Source organism: Lipotes vexillifer, unplaced genomic scaffold, assembly GCF_000442215.2.
Source record: "Lipotes vexillifer unplaced genomic scaffold, Lipotes_vexillifer_v1.1 scaffold657, whole genome shotgun sequence".
NCBI lineage: Eukaryota > Metazoa > Chordata > Mammalia > Artiodactyla > Lipotidae > Lipotes > Lipotes vexillifer.
Genome location: NW_006774518.1, coordinates 1,023,206 through 1,038,515, shown reverse-complemented (window position 1 = coordinate 1,038,515; position 15,310 = coordinate 1,023,206). Strand labels below are relative to the sequence as shown.

Below are 15,310 nucleotides of genomic sequence, written 5' to 3'. Positions count from 1 at the left end.
GAAAAACAACTTACTTTTGTGTGTTAATCTTATGTCTTGCAGTTTAGCTGAATGTGCCTGTGCTCCTGGACTTTACTTTGTTGGAAGGTTTTTGATTACTGGTTCAATCTCTACCTGTTGCAAGTTTGTTCAGATTTTCTAAGTAGGAAGCTATGCTGAATGTAGAAGGAGGATCCCTCTGCCAGGTGAATTTCTCAAATATTGGTGCCCTGTATTTATAACGAAGGCAAATAGTAGAAAGGTTAGAGAATAATCCACTTATTAGCTTTGAATAAATTCTCAGGATAAGTTGAATTCCTGAGCTGGATAGTTCAGTTGACAAGCATCAGACTCTCACTATGAGGGTCCAGACTGCAAGTGCATGTTCAGGGTTTAGTATCTCCCCTAGTCCTCCAAGCACATATTCTTAACTCTTAGATAGAAACTCTTTGAAACCCAGCTTTCTCCAGAGAAATGTTTGCAGTCAACTTTTCTTCCCCTTCCTATCCTTTTCTTGGCCACTGTCTACCAGTTCTAGAGAAGGATTCTGAGCCAGAAAATCCAGGGTCATTATGGTATCAATAACTATACATGCATTAGTATTTCACTACTGGGTATTATCTGGTGATTAGATGCCAATGACAAAATGCAAGGTATCGGTAATTAGTGGGCATACTAATTTTGCTTTTTTAAGACTCTTGCCTCATTTCAGGTTTTCTTCTCAAGGTCAGCCCTTAGAAAGTCAAATGAAAAGGATTCCGTTTCTTGCCTAGCAATAAGCAAACGACCACGAAGGGACTTCAACCCTCAATTTTCTGATCCAGAATCAGATGCCTTATCCATTAGGCCATGTAGCCAGTTGGTGAATGTCTGTATTCAAACCTGAAAGCTGAAATGTGGTAGGTTTCTGTTTTCAAATTTCTAACTTCATTGGAAAGAAGATCTCACATTAATAACATTCCTGCTCCAAAGGGAATAAAACTGCATCAAGTTCCTGACAACAATTACTTAAAATTAATAAACGGTGAGGCAATCAGAAGTGACACAGCCTTTGAAGGCTTTCTTACCTAAGTCTGATGCAAGTTAATGATGATGCAAGTTCAGTGGAGAAATATGAGCCAAGAACTAAAGTCTGCAATGAAGGGATGATGATAGTGTAAGGAGAGGGAGCTTCAGAGTTTGGTACGTTCTGACCTGTTCCATCTCAAAGATACAATGGCGCATCCTCCAGGGAGAAAAATCTGTAAGCTCAAACAGGAGCAGTGGAGGGTAAGAGCTAGGGCCTGGAGTGAATGAGTCTGGTTAGACCAAGGAAATGCCTTCTGCTGTTTCCTATGAAATTGTTTTAGTTAAACCCCTTTCCTTCTCGAAATGGGTTCAATGAGAAGCATAGATTGGATAATGGTCCCTTGTTGTTTTCCTGTTTGGAGAGCTACTGACTCCAGTAGAAGCTGAAGAATGTAAATCCACACCACGTTGGGCAGAATGCCTGGCCAGCATGAGCTGTTCCACCTGGTTCCCACCCTCCCATCAGCCAGCTCCAAGACTCCCTTGCCATAGGAATGTTTGGGGGCAATGTCATCCATCAACAGAAAGGGACCCATTATGGAACACTTTCTTACATCTTCAAATTCCTCCTCCTTCAACTCTTTTTCCCTCTGTCTACAAAGGCTGCAAGAAATATGTACAAGACAATGCAGAGAGAGAGAAACAGAAATAGTGTGAGTGTTGCCTGGAGAAATTTAGGTGAGGTACTTGGCAAGAAATGAAACCTTCTTTGTCTAGCAATGTAGTCTGAAACTTGGCAATGTTTTGTCTAGGGGATGCAGCATCTCTGGTTCTGAAAACCTAGAGAAGGAAGACAAAGAAGAGAAGAGGAAGGAAAATGTTCCTAATGATTATAACATCTCTCTCAAACAGAAGCTTCTTAGCAATGAGGAAAATCCAAGAAATCTGACTTGGGAACTAATACATGAAGGATAAAACGAATTGTCCAAATGTGTGAAGATAGATAATATACTAAGGGAAAAACTAACAACCACAAGCCTGGATAGCTCAGTCGGTAGAGCATCAGACTTTTAATCTGAGGGTCCAGGGTTCAAGTCCCTGTTCAGGCATACTACCTCTGTTTTATCTTTATTCATACAGGAAGAGTTGGGGGAAACGATATCCTGCTTTTACACTGATTGAAACTTTGCTCATTGCTTTATAGGTGTGAAATGATTACATGATAAATTTACCAACCCCAAGGGACAGTCTTGGGAAGTCATTTGGAATAGGGATTGCTGACCTGAAGATTTGGATTTTATGTGGTTTTTAGAAGAGAGTCTCTTTCATCAGTTGACTGGGAAAAAAATCAACCAAGACTTCTGAATTCTTAAAAACAAAGGGAGAAAAGAGTCTTGAAACCAGAGATACATGGCACTTTACCCGTATAGAGAAACAATTCAAATGACAGCGGCTATCTATCTCATCAGAAACCATAGAGGTCAAAGAGTGGCACAACATTTTCCAAGTGCTTAAAGAACAGAATTATCAAAAAAAAAAAAAGAGAGAGAACAGAATTATCAATCCAGAATACAATATCCAGAGAAAATATCTTTCAGGAATGAAAAGAAAATCAATATATTCTCAGATAAAGGAAAACTAAGATAATTTGCTGCCAGAGAACTACCTTAAAAGAATGGCTACACTAAGTTCTCCAAATAGAAAGGAAATGATAAGAGAAGGAATATTGAATATCAGGAAGGAAGAAAAAAAACATGGTAAGTACAATACACTTTCCTTGTCTTGAGCTTTTAAAATTATGTTTGAAAGTTGAAGCAAAAGTATCACACTGTCTGATGTGGTTCTAAATGTATGTGAAAGAAATAGTTAAGACAATCATATTACAAGTGAGGAATAGTAAAGTGACAGAAATGGAGGTAAGGTTGCTACATTTCACATGAAGTGGTAAAATGGTGACACCAGTACAGTCTAAGTTAAATATCTATAATGGAATTCTTACAGTAATGACTTTTAAAAATCTATACAAAAGGATACAATAAAAAATAGTATAGATAAATGAATATGGAATTCCAAAATATGTACAAGTAGTCCATAAAAAGGCAACAAAAAAAAAGAGAGAAGAGAACAATAAGAATAACATAGAACAAACAGAAAACAAAAAAATAAAATGCCGGACTTAAGCCCTACATACCAATAATTACATTAAATGTAAATAGTCTAAGTGCACCAATTAAACCCACAGGGTAAATTAGAAAACATGACCAAACTATATGCTGTCTGTCTACAAAAAAATTCACCTCAGATATAACCTGTAAATATATAGGGAGTTTGAAGTTAAGAGGATAAAAAAAAAGGCATGTCATGCAAACATCAATCAAAAGACAGCAGGAGTAGTTATATTAATGTCAAATAAAGTCAGTTTCATAACAAAGAAAATTATCAGAGGCAGAGAAGGACATCGTATAATGATACAAGTGCCCATCTACCAAGAAGGGCATAGTAATCCAAAATATGTATGTACCAAACAACAGAGCTGCAAAATATGTGAAGGAAAAAAAAATCTGATAAAACTGAAAGATAAAATATGCAAATCCACTATTATAGTTGGAAACTTCAACGTCTCTCTCAGAATAACTGATGGAACAAGTAAACAGAAAATGATCAAGGATATAGAAAAACTTGAAAATGCCATCAGCCACCGGAATCCAATCAACATAGAATGGTTCATCCAATACAAGCAGAGTATAGATTCTTTTCAAATCCATCAGAACGTATTCCAAGATAGAACATATCCTGGGACATAGAATAAACCTCAACAAATCTAACAGAATTGAAAGATACAGTGTGTTCTCTGACCACAGTGCAAATTAGTCACAGAAAGATAAGAGGCAGATATTCAAACACTTGGAAACTAAACAGCACAATTCTAAATAACCCAAGGAAAAAAGAGGAATCTCAATGGAGATTTAAAAATAAATAGAATGAAATAAAAATGAAAATACAATGTATCAAAATTTCTGATACACTAAGACAGCACTAAAAATTTCTGATACTTATTAAAACAGCACTGAGAAGGAAATTTATAGCACTCAGTGCATACAAGAAAAGAAAAATCACAAGGTAGTCATCTAAGTTTTCACTGAGATAGCCAAGGGAAAAAAGAGCAGAAGAAACCTAAGGCAAACAGAAGGAAGAAACTAATAAAAACAATACCCTTGTCAACGCCTGGGCCAGCACCATGGTTGGGAATTCCGGCATCGGTTTGTCTCCCGGACTTTTGCAGCTCTGGTTCTGAGACGCACAGAGACCAAGTTGGGGACAAGAACAGACAGCAGGATGCTGCATCGATTTTTGCCCCTCTTAGTATATACGGAATCCTTTTCTGAATGAAAGAACACCAGGGGGGAGGTTCAGCCGCTGGGCCCGACGTGCAAAATGAACTCGGCGGTTGCCAAATTAGTTCTTGAGATCCCATTGTCCCTGTGGAAAGGGGAGACGCTTCCCACCTTCAGCCAAAATTTGTTCCGACAGTCAACTCAGGTACTAGGTTTGGAGGAAATTCTAAATTATCTCTGATGGGCTAAGCCAGAAATCGACCTTGTTTAAAAGCTCCCCCCGATGATTCTGAAAGCCAGGTTTGGCAGTTCTCGGCTTTAGAGACTCCAACACGAGTGAGCTGATATGTTTGGGAAGGTTAACACCAGGAGGGAGATTAGTGCGTCAAGGGGAAAGAACGAGAGCAGAATACTGGTAACGATAACGAAAGGCAGGCGTGGAGTCCGCGGCTTCAGCGGCCACAAGAAGGTGGAGGAGGAAAAAAGTGGACAAGTGCTTAGGTTGGCGTTAGTTTCGGATGGGCGGAGAGGCGGTTAGTTACGCGTCTCTGCTGCACTTCCTCTGGGTACATGGGAACAAGCAGGCCCATTCCCGGTAAAAGAAGTGAGCTGAGATCGCTTTCCCGAAGGAAGATCCCCTTCGTTTTGTCCGACTGTCGCGGTTTTCAGAGAGCCTCGCTGCTCTTTCCGTCGTTGGAGCACTTGAGAGAAGTCCTGCGGTTGAGTTTCTGTTTTTAGTGTATCCGGGTGGTATTGGAGGTTTCAGAACGCGCGGCAGGGAGGCCACAGTGTCCGGATCCCCACGTGCTAGTGGTAGCAGAAGAGCGCAAGGTGGAAACAGGGACCGCCTTTGTCTTTAGACTTCACCATCTGAGCGATACGTAGGAGTGAGTGTTTTTGTTGTTGTTGTTTGTTTGTTTAATGTGTTGAGCTTGGAATGCAAGACATGCAAGATAAGAGAGGTAAGGCAGTAACCAAGTATTTTTAATTTGAAATGGTTTTCAGAGGCTAAACTCTAGATAGTTCGGTGTGTAGGTTGTCATGACTTTAATCTCAGGGCCAAGATTTCGAGACTGTTCCTGTTGGCATCGTGTTCTTTCTCCCACTTCCTTTTTGTCTTTCTTCTGCTTGTTGAAGTCGTCTTGGTGAGGTCGAGGCTCACAGCAAGAGAGGAGGGACTTCACCGGAATCCATTGGGTTATGTTTTTACTTTGTATGTGTACAGGACTATAATGGGAAAAAAAGGGTTAAGAGAACTAAATCTGTATTCCTTGAGGTTTGAGGGAAAAGTGAAACCAAGGCCTGGAGATGCCGGGGATCGAACCCGGGGCCTCATGCATGCAAAGCATGCGCTCTACCACTGAGCTACACCCCCTCCCTAACGGAGTTCCTGATAATGTTTCTTTGGGAATAAATTTTATTGCCTGAGGCTCTGGATCCTTGAGTGTCTAGGCGGTAGAGGAACCAAAGAAGGATACTGATGCTTTAGAGTATAGAACTTGAAGTGGAAGGCAAAAGATTGGAAACATGAGTCAGATAACGAAAAGAAGTTGCCACCATAGCTTTAAAACATAGTTGGGGTCTCCTATTATGCTTGGCAAGAGATCACATCACGTCCCAGTTTTTGGACCTTTTGATTTCCTCCAGATATGTCTTAACCTGAGACACAAGGCCATTGAAATTCAGCTTCTTTCCTGCCTAAAACGCTTCATGATCTTGGTTATTTGCTCCATCGGAATATTAAGGACCAGATTTGATGGAGGAAAGACACAGGCAGTAAAAAACCCTAGAACGATGCATTCAACATTGCAATGTAAGGGGCTTTTTTTCTCTTCTAATCTAAGCACCCGGCTAATTTAGCAGGCCCTGCCAATAATCCAAAATCTCTTCTTCATAAGCATTCATAAGGCATGAATGAAACAACAGCTTCAGGGATGGAGAGGAATATTAAATTATGAGAGCGAGACCAAAGACAAATAGCCGCAAGACATTAGGGATAAAGGGAAAAAAATGTATTTATTTATGTGTTTGTTTGTTTGTTCATGCATTTATTTAGGGACGGAAAAAAGCCATGTCATTACCAAACAGAAGAAAGTGCAGAAAAGGGGTAGGTTTTAAAAATTCTTTTGGAAATGGGAGGAAGTTTGGAAGACGGAGAAGATAAGCAAGCTTTGCTCATGTTAAATTCAAGATCTATGTGGTGCACACTTGTGAGAATGTTACATGGTGAACTCAGACAATTACCCCTGCCTCCAGCTTTGGATTTGTGAGTAATCAGTAGATACAACTATGTGGAGGATGGATAAAGACAGAAAAGTATTCTCATTAGTGATATCGCAGGAAAATAAATTTGCTCCCAGACATTTCTTGAACCCTGGGATTTACTGTGGTTAAGACTGTGTTCTTTGAAATATATAAAAAGATTGCAAGAGAAGCCATTTCCTGGCACCAGATTTCCAGTGGCTAACCCTTTCTCCTTCTGGTTTGCTCATTTATGGACTTTTGCCAATATTCATAAAATAACATTGAGTTCCTTTTGAAGTTGAAAGAATATGGCTTGTCTGACAGATTTGTTCTTTCAGTTGGCTCATGAAATTTTTAGCCCATGAAGTGCTGAGGAGGATTATCTTGACTGTTTGATGTTGTAAAATATTAGGTTTATGATGCTTTCCAATATTAGGAAGGTTTGCAGAAACACTGCTTGGTCATAATTTTGTGTTACACCTGGTGAAAACTGCATGTCTATTGGGGTCTCAGGAATTCATAATAATAAGGTATGCCTTTTTTTTTCTTTTTGCCCCATGAACAAAGTGGGGATTTTTAAAATTAAATATTTAGAGTTATAAAAATTGTTGAGTAACTATGTTGTACACCTGAAACTAATATGATATTGTAAATCAACTATACTTCAATTTTTTAAGTCTATAGCCATCTTCAGACTATGGATTCATTTAATACAGAATTCTTATCAGGAATTAAACTTCTAAATTGAGAGACACAACACACTCATGCCATATATACTCAACTCAGAAAATCTGAAAATCTATGATGTGTATGTTTAACCCTGCACTGTCCAAAATGGTAGCCACTAGCCACTTTGAGTACTGAACACTTAAAAATTGAGATGTGCTGTAAGTGTAAAATATATATCAGGCCTCAAAGAGTTAATATGATATTTAAAATGTAAACTATATCACTAATAATTTTTTGATTGACTATTTATTTAAATGATGTTTTTGATACACCAAGTTATTTAAATATTCTTCTTCAATTAAGACCACTTATTTTTATTTTTTATGTGACTACTAGAAAATGTAAAGTTACAAAAGTGACTCATTTATGGCTTTATTATATTGCTATTGGACATCCCTAACTACAGAAGACATGACATGTTTAGATGCTGTTCTGGGAACACCAGAACCAAGGAATATGGAACACAGTCTACCAGTTTCCTACTATGTGTGGACATGACACAAAGCATTCACTTGCATGATCTCCTTTGGTATTTACAGTATCCCTTTTTACATAGACATTATTAGCCTCATTTTTTAGATACTGAATGTGAGGCTAATTATGTTTTGTGAATTACCCTAGACCTCCCACTTCAACAGAATATAAAGGAATCATTACTGTGTTAGGCAATAAAATGCTCAATGATGCTGTTTGTCCAATCAAATACTTCTTAATGAAATAAAATGCAAGCTTCTGAATTGAGGAGGGATAGATGGTTAATAGATAAGTTTCTAATGCCAAGTTCCTGTACAGCGAATGTCCCTACCTTTGACGTTGCTTCTCAGTTTGTACCAATTTTCCATTTGCAACTTGATGCAGTTCTGGTGTTGAAATAGTGTTTTATTTTCATCTTTCAAAGTGTCCAAGAGTTGTCGGTGGAAAACAAACACTATGAAACTGACACAGAAATTTGAAAAGAAGAAAACCGTTCAAAATGACACAAGAGTGACCTATTGTCCCTAACAAAGAGTTTCAAGAAATAAAGTCAAAATTAAAAGGAAAAAATGGGGTATTGGTACCTGAGTCTTGACGACTTTACTGTCCATTTGCTTTCATTTTTCAGTATCCTAGGTCCCCTTGTGAAAATTCAACAGAATAATTCTTAAAGAAGTGCTTATTTTCATTCTTTCCTGGATAACAAAACAGAAATAACTTAAGATGTGCAAATTCTAGACAGGGGTGGAAGGCTGAAGGAATGAATGTCTTGTCAAAAAGAAAACTCTGCATGTTCTTGTAATTGTTTAAAAGTTCAATGATGTTCAACAAAGCTCCTTATTCTAGCAGTTTAAAAACGGGGTGGACTCAAGATACAAACCCATATTTTCTGATTGGAAAATTTTCCTTGCATATACCACACCGACATACATAAACTTACACAGTGTAGTAGTTCTTTTTTCTGCAGGTTTCCCCACCACCAACAACAATTCTTGTGATTAAAAAGATCGCACGCACACACACAACATAAAGGCAGAAATGAATTGTAAGTGCAAGGGCATGTAGCACTGCCCTTGGAATTTCCTAGCTCCTAGGAAAATAATTTCCTAGGTTTTGAAACTTTTTTTTTTTTTTTTTTTTAGGTTTTGAAACTTTAAATAAAATATCACTGTCAGGAAACACTTCGTGGAAGACACTTACACACACACACACACACACACACACACACACACACACATCCCTTGATCGCGTTTGCAAAAAGCCGTAAAAATTGTAGTTATATATGGATTTTGGGGATTGGGGCATAACTGTCGTGTAACGGGTTAATAAATTACACCACAGTAAAACGCTACTGCCGAAACCCGGGATCGAACCAGGGACCTTTAGATCTTCAGTCTAACGCTCTCCCAACTGAGCTATTTCGGCCACCTGGGAGCGCTTGGCTTAGCTGTTCTCCCAAAATTTAAAGTTTTCATTTGTGGGGGCCAGTCTAATCTTATTCTGTTCAACATCACCCATTCGTTCGCCCCAAAGTATATGGGCTCCCCTGAAATACATGTCTAAAAATAGGATCCAGTTTTAGGAGACTGGATGGGTTGGTAGAGGGGGAGGGAAGTATAGGGGGAGAAATGGACTCGGCTACTCCTCTACTCAAAGACAGCTCAGAAAACTAAGGCAATTCAAAATCAAAGTATCGAGCCTCGTCTTTCGGTTCTTTTTCTGTCTTGCTCTTCAATGACAAGGCTAAAAGGATTATTGGGCACGTTAATATGGAGACGGGCTTCTTGCTTCGGCTTGAGGAAATCCGGAAGGAGCCAATTCTTTTCTTCTAGTCACTTCCTTTCCCTTGTCTTCCTTGTGCTGACACGTGGTTGTTAGTGCGGAGACACAGAGAGTAGAAACCGGAAGCATTTAAAGGCAATCCATCGGATAATGTGTCTATTTCCGTGTGAGCAAGCAAACCGTAAAGGGAGAAAAATAGATGCACGTGTATGGTTTCCAGCCCTCTCGTAAGGAAAGGATAAACCACCACTGAACTACACCTCTCACGACAGAAAGGTCATGAAGATCATCTTTGAAATAGTAACCATATTTCTGAGGGGGGTCTTCAAAGATACGGTAGTTGACCAGATAGAAAAGCCACTGCCTCAAATCCTACTCATTTCTTAAACCTCTAAACTGTTTCCTCTTAAGCTGCTACACTAGGAGAAATGCAAGCGTCATAAGCCAAATAGCACCATTTCTGCTCTTAACACATTTCATCCTATCAGCTCTTTCCGAGGTTCCCACCCCAGCAAACTGCCTGGAGGCGGTTTTTTCTGCAACCACCAGGAAAGATTTCCAGATGGAACTTTTTTTTTTTTCTGACTTCAACCTCTCTCTCTTTTTCTCTTTCCTATTCTTACAAAATTTTTCAAGTCCTCTCCTTCTTAAGAAGAGATGAACTACAGTCTGAGGGAAGATATTTCAACACTCATGTTTTATGAAAGACCATTATCTGTGAAGAACTTCTACAAAACACTAAGAAAAAGACTAAAATCTCATTAAGAAAGAGCAAATTAACATGCACTTCACAAAAAGAGGATACCCAAAATAGCCAATAAGCAATTTAAAAGGTGCCCAACATAATTTGCTATGAGGGAAATGCAAATTTAAAAACCAAATGAAATAATACTTCTCTTCACCAGAATCAATTACCTTAAGAGAACTGACAATATCAAGTGCTGCTGAGCACGTGGAGCAACTGGAATACTCACTCACACAACGGCTGATGAGACTGTAAACTGGTGCACACACATTGGGGAACTATTTGGAAATACTGACTAAATCTAAATATACTTGTAAGCTATGGCCCCAAAACTCCACAGCTGCATTTATACCCAAGAGAAATGCATGAGTATTTCCCTTGAAAGACAAATATAGGAATGCTAGTGACCACATTAGACATTTCAGCCCCAAACTAGAAGCACTCTAACTGTACACTGACAGTAAAATGAATTAAAAAGTTGTGATGCACAGTATTCATACAATGGAATATTACCAAGCAATGAAAAAGAACTGCTGCTACTAGCAATAATATGAATATATCCAACTTTTTAAAAATTGACTGAAAGAATCCACACTCAAATGAGTACATACTGTATGATTCTATTTATATTATTTCAAAACGCAAGAAAAAGTAATCTATGGTGATAGAGGTCAGAGAGTGGCATTGATTGGGATGAGGCACAAGGAAGCAGCTGGGGGCTGAAAAATTATGTATCTTTGCCAGAGCTGTTGGTTACATGGGTGTATGCATACGTAATAACCCATCAAGCTGAATCATTAAATTTCATGCATTTTTGTTTACATTAATTAAGCCTCAATTTAAATAACAAGAAAAGAAGAAAAAGGATCTCCTTGGATACCTCATCACCTCCAGTATATCTTATCTCTTCATTAGTGCTTTTCAGATTGCGGTCTGCAGACTGGTGCCTGGCTGAGAATTGTTTTTTACCTATCTGTGAGCATTAGGAACTTTTTTTTTTTTTTTTGCGGTCCGCGGGCCCCTCACTGTTGTGGCCTCTCCCGTTGCGGAGCACAGGCTCTGGACGCGCAGGCTCACCGGCCATGGCTCACGGACCCAGCCGCTCTGCGGCATATGGGATCTTCGCGGACCGGGGCACGACCCCGTGTCCCCTGCCTCGGCAGGCGGACTCTCAACCACTGCGCCACCAGGAAAGCCCGGAAGAAGTGAACAGTGCCAGGACATAGGACTCCTTTTGTTAAATAAAATAGAAACAATTTCAGGGGCTTTCAGGATTTCAGAAATAATAATCTCTGGAATGAGGAAAGGGCAGCACCCAAGAACCACCTGCTCAATGAATTTTAATAAACCCCTGTGTATATCTGGACAGGTTCTGAAATCTCAATCTCCAATTCTGAAAGGGTCGAGCTTTTTGCCTTTAGCCAAAATTTGGTGCGAGTGGAAATTCGGATGCAAGTCTTTGGATGACTTCCACTAAAAATATTTTAGATTCTCTTACTGAGTCTTTCAACCCCCAGCATTTCTCTATCTACCCAGGGCTTTAGCCCCAGCATGCACCTAGCCCCCCACCAGACCAAGCATCAGCCTATGCTGGGGAAAGGCTGATCTGGGAACATAAGGAAAGGAATTAGAAAGCAATGTGGAAATTAAAATATCAGCTACACATGAGTGTCTCAATACAGAGATTAAAATGTGTGTAAATGGGACTAGTAGTGCGCTAAGCTACTGTGCAAATTTCATTCCGGAGCACACAGTAGGGAGGAGAGGAGTGCCAAAAGAGGGAAGAGGCGGGGTGGTGTGAAGTGGAGGAAGAAAAGGAGAAAAGGGACAGAGAGGAAGTGGGCAATGGAAAAGCATCCTCAAAATGATTAGGATGTGAGGGGAAATTGATGGGGCGAGGTGGGGCGGTGTCTAAGCTCCACGTCTCTCCGTGGCATCGTCCGGGTATGAGGGAAGAGATGAGATCTTTTTTTCTCAAGGGAGGTAGGCTTGTCCCAGAAAAGGATTTGGCTCTTTATGTAGAAGACTGTTCTGGCTTCGGGAGCGCCTCGCAACTCTCCATTGCTGGATAGACAGGCTGAGAGCTTTGGGGGACGAAAGGTGAGGGTGAGATTTCGTTTGAAATTCAGGAACCTCTGGGACTGGTAGTTTGGGAGCTGCAGGGATGCCCCGGTTTGGGGGCATGGATGCGGTGGGAGCAGAGTCGACAGTAGAAGCGGCAGCTTTGAGGTTGAACACAACCGAGACTGTGGAAGCGTCTTATTTTTTTTAAGGTTTTGCTTGAAAAGCAAAAAATTGAGAAAGTTCCCGTTTGCTTGCTGCACATATTTCTAACTCTTAGAAGCTTATTGAAACACAACTTTCTCCTGAAGAAACTCTTCCTGGCATTTGCAACAGGCTCCTTTACTCCTCACACGATGCTCTTGCTTCAAAAGGAGGGTCTGAAGACTCTGGTTGTGGAAAGCCACTGTCACTGAACAGTCGGTGATACCTACAGACGAAGCCATGGTCTCTTCACTCCTAGTACAGGCACAGAACAATATAGATGAGTCCCTTACAAGTCAAGTGGATGACCTCAAGATTGGCTGTACAGGTGGTTTGTTACTGCCTGGTGGACAGTTACAGCTTCTGGAGAATAAGAAAAGGGGAGGATGCATTATGGAAGACCTCCAGGTTTCTTGGCTTCTGTAGATGGAGAAAGAGACTGCTTTTCTGCTTTCTGAATGTTTAGCAGTTTGCTGGCTTGGTTTTCCCTTTGGTGGCTGAAAACAAGAATAGATTTTTTTAAAAAAATCCCTATCAAACTACCAATGGCATTTTTCAGAGGACTAGAACAAAAAATTTCACAATTTGTATGGAAACACAAAAGACCCCAAATAGCCAAAGCAATCTTGAGAAAGAAAAACGGAATTGGAGGAATCAGGCTCCTGGACTTCAGACTATACTACAAACCTACAGTAATCAAGACAGTATGGTACTGGCACAAAAACAGAAATATAGATCAATGGAACAGGATAGAAAGCCCAGAGATAAACCCACGCACATATGGTCACCTTATTTTTGATAAAGGAGGCAAGAATATACAATGGAGAAAAGACAGCCTCTTCAATAAGTGGTGCTGGGACAACTGGACAGCTACATGTAAAAGAATGAAATTAGAACACTTCCTAACACCATACACAAAAATAAACTCAAAATGGATTAAAGACCGAAATGTAAACATTTAAACACTATAAAACTCTTAGAGGAAAACATAGGCAGAACACTCAATGACATAAATCACAGCAAGATCCTTTTTGACCCACCTCCTAGAGAAATGGAAATAAAAACAAAAATAAACAAGTGGGACCTAATGAAACTTAAAAGCTGTTGCACAGCGAAGGAAAACATAAACAAGATGAAAAGACAACCCTCAGAATGGGAGAAAATATTTGCAAATGAAGCAACTGACAAAGGATTAATCTCCAAAATTTACAAGCAGCTCATGCAGCTCAATATCAAAAAAACAAACAACCCAATCCAAAAATGGGCAGAAGACCTAAAGAGACATTTTCCCAAAGAAGATATACAGATCGCCAACAAACACATGAAAGGATGCTCAACATCACTAATCATTAGAGAAATGCAAATCAAAACTACAATGAGGTATCACTTCACACTGGTCAGAATGGCCATCATCAAAAAATCTACAAACAATAAATGCTGGAGAAGTTGTGGAGAAAGGGAACCCTCTTGCACTGTTAGTGGGAATATAAATTGATACAGCCACTATGGAGAAGAGTATCGAGGTTCCTTAAAAAACTAAAAATAGAACTACCATACAACCCAGCAATCCCACTACCGGGCATATACCCTGAGAAAACCATAATTCAAAAAGAGTCATGTACCAAAATGTTCATTGCAGCTCTATTTACAATAGCCAGGACATGGAAGCAACCTAATTGTCCATAGACAGATGAATGGACAAAGAAGATGTGGTACATATATACAATAGAATATTACTCAGCCATAAAAAGAAATGTAATTGAGTTATTTGTAGTGAGGTGAATGGACGTAGAGTCTGTCATACAGAGTGAAGTAAGTCAGAGGAGAAAAACAAATACCGTATGCTAACACATATATATGGAATCTAAAAAAAAAAAAAATGGCTGTGATGAACCTAGGGGCAGGACAGGAATAAAGATGTAGAGTATGGACCTGAAGACATGGGGAGTGGGAAGGGTAAGCTGGGACAAAGTGAGAGAGTGGCATGGACATATATACACTACCAAATGTAAAATAGATAGCTAGTGGGAAGCAGCCACATAGCACAGGGAGATCATCTCGGTGCTTTGTGACCACCTAGAAGGGTGGGATAGGGAGGGTGAGAGGGAGACACAAGAGGGAGGGGATATGGGGATATATGTATATGTATAGCTGCTTCACTTTGTTATAAAGCAGAAACTAACACACCATTGTAAAGCAATTATACTCCAATAAAGATGTTAAAAAAAAAGACGCAACGCAGCCAAAAATAAATAAATAAATTTATAAAAAAGAAAATAATTCAAAGCACAAATCACTCAAAAAAACAAACACACCAATATACATTTAAAATAGATATTGTACCTGGTAAAGCTGTAATGAGCTTGAGCCTTTATGTGTTCAACATCTAATATCCAAATAGATAAAGGACCGCAAGGAAAAAAAAAAAAAAAAAAAAAAAAGACGGTGTATCCTGTGGATTTCTGCTTAGGCATTGTGATACCAGAATCTGAAGCTGTGCAAAGAGCTCTGATCTGGAGATACGGGTTGTTCAGCAGTTTGGAAGGAGGGTGTCCCTGGAGAGTAAGTAGAGTAAGGTTGGAAATGATCTGTTGGGATTGGGAGAATAAGAGCTCTTTCTCTATTTGTGGGAAACAAAGAAATGAACTTTCCCCTAGATTGATCTTGGACCCCAGAGTTCAGAATGTTTGCCATTTCAGACTGGAAACTTTCTTCGAACACCCAGAGAAGTACTATTTCCCTTTATAGA

The 15,310-nt window shown here is 39.6% G+C and overlaps 3 non-coding genes across 3 annotated transcripts; 1 reads left to right on the top strand and 2 right to left on the bottom strand.

Annotated features, from left to right (window-relative positions):
- The first annotated feature begins 2,023 nt into the window (after nucleotides 1-2,023).
- On the top strand, nucleotides 2,024-2,096 carry TRNAK-UUU (transfer RNA lysine (anticodon UUU)). The gene has a single exon. It is a non-coding gene; the product is annotated as a tRNA-Lys (tRNA).
- Nucleotides 2,097-5,625: 3,529 nt separating this feature from the next.
- TRNAA-UGC (transfer RNA alanine (anticodon UGC)) lies at nucleotides 5,626-5,697 on the bottom strand. Its single transcript has one exon. It is a non-coding gene; the product is annotated as a tRNA-Ala (tRNA).
- A 3,424-nt stretch (nucleotides 5,698-9,121) lies between these two features.
- On the bottom strand, nucleotides 9,122-9,194 carry TRNAF-GAA (transfer RNA phenylalanine (anticodon GAA)). Its single transcript has one exon. It is a non-coding gene; the product is annotated as a tRNA-Phe (tRNA).
- Nucleotides 9,195-15,310: the final 6,116 nt, after the last annotated feature.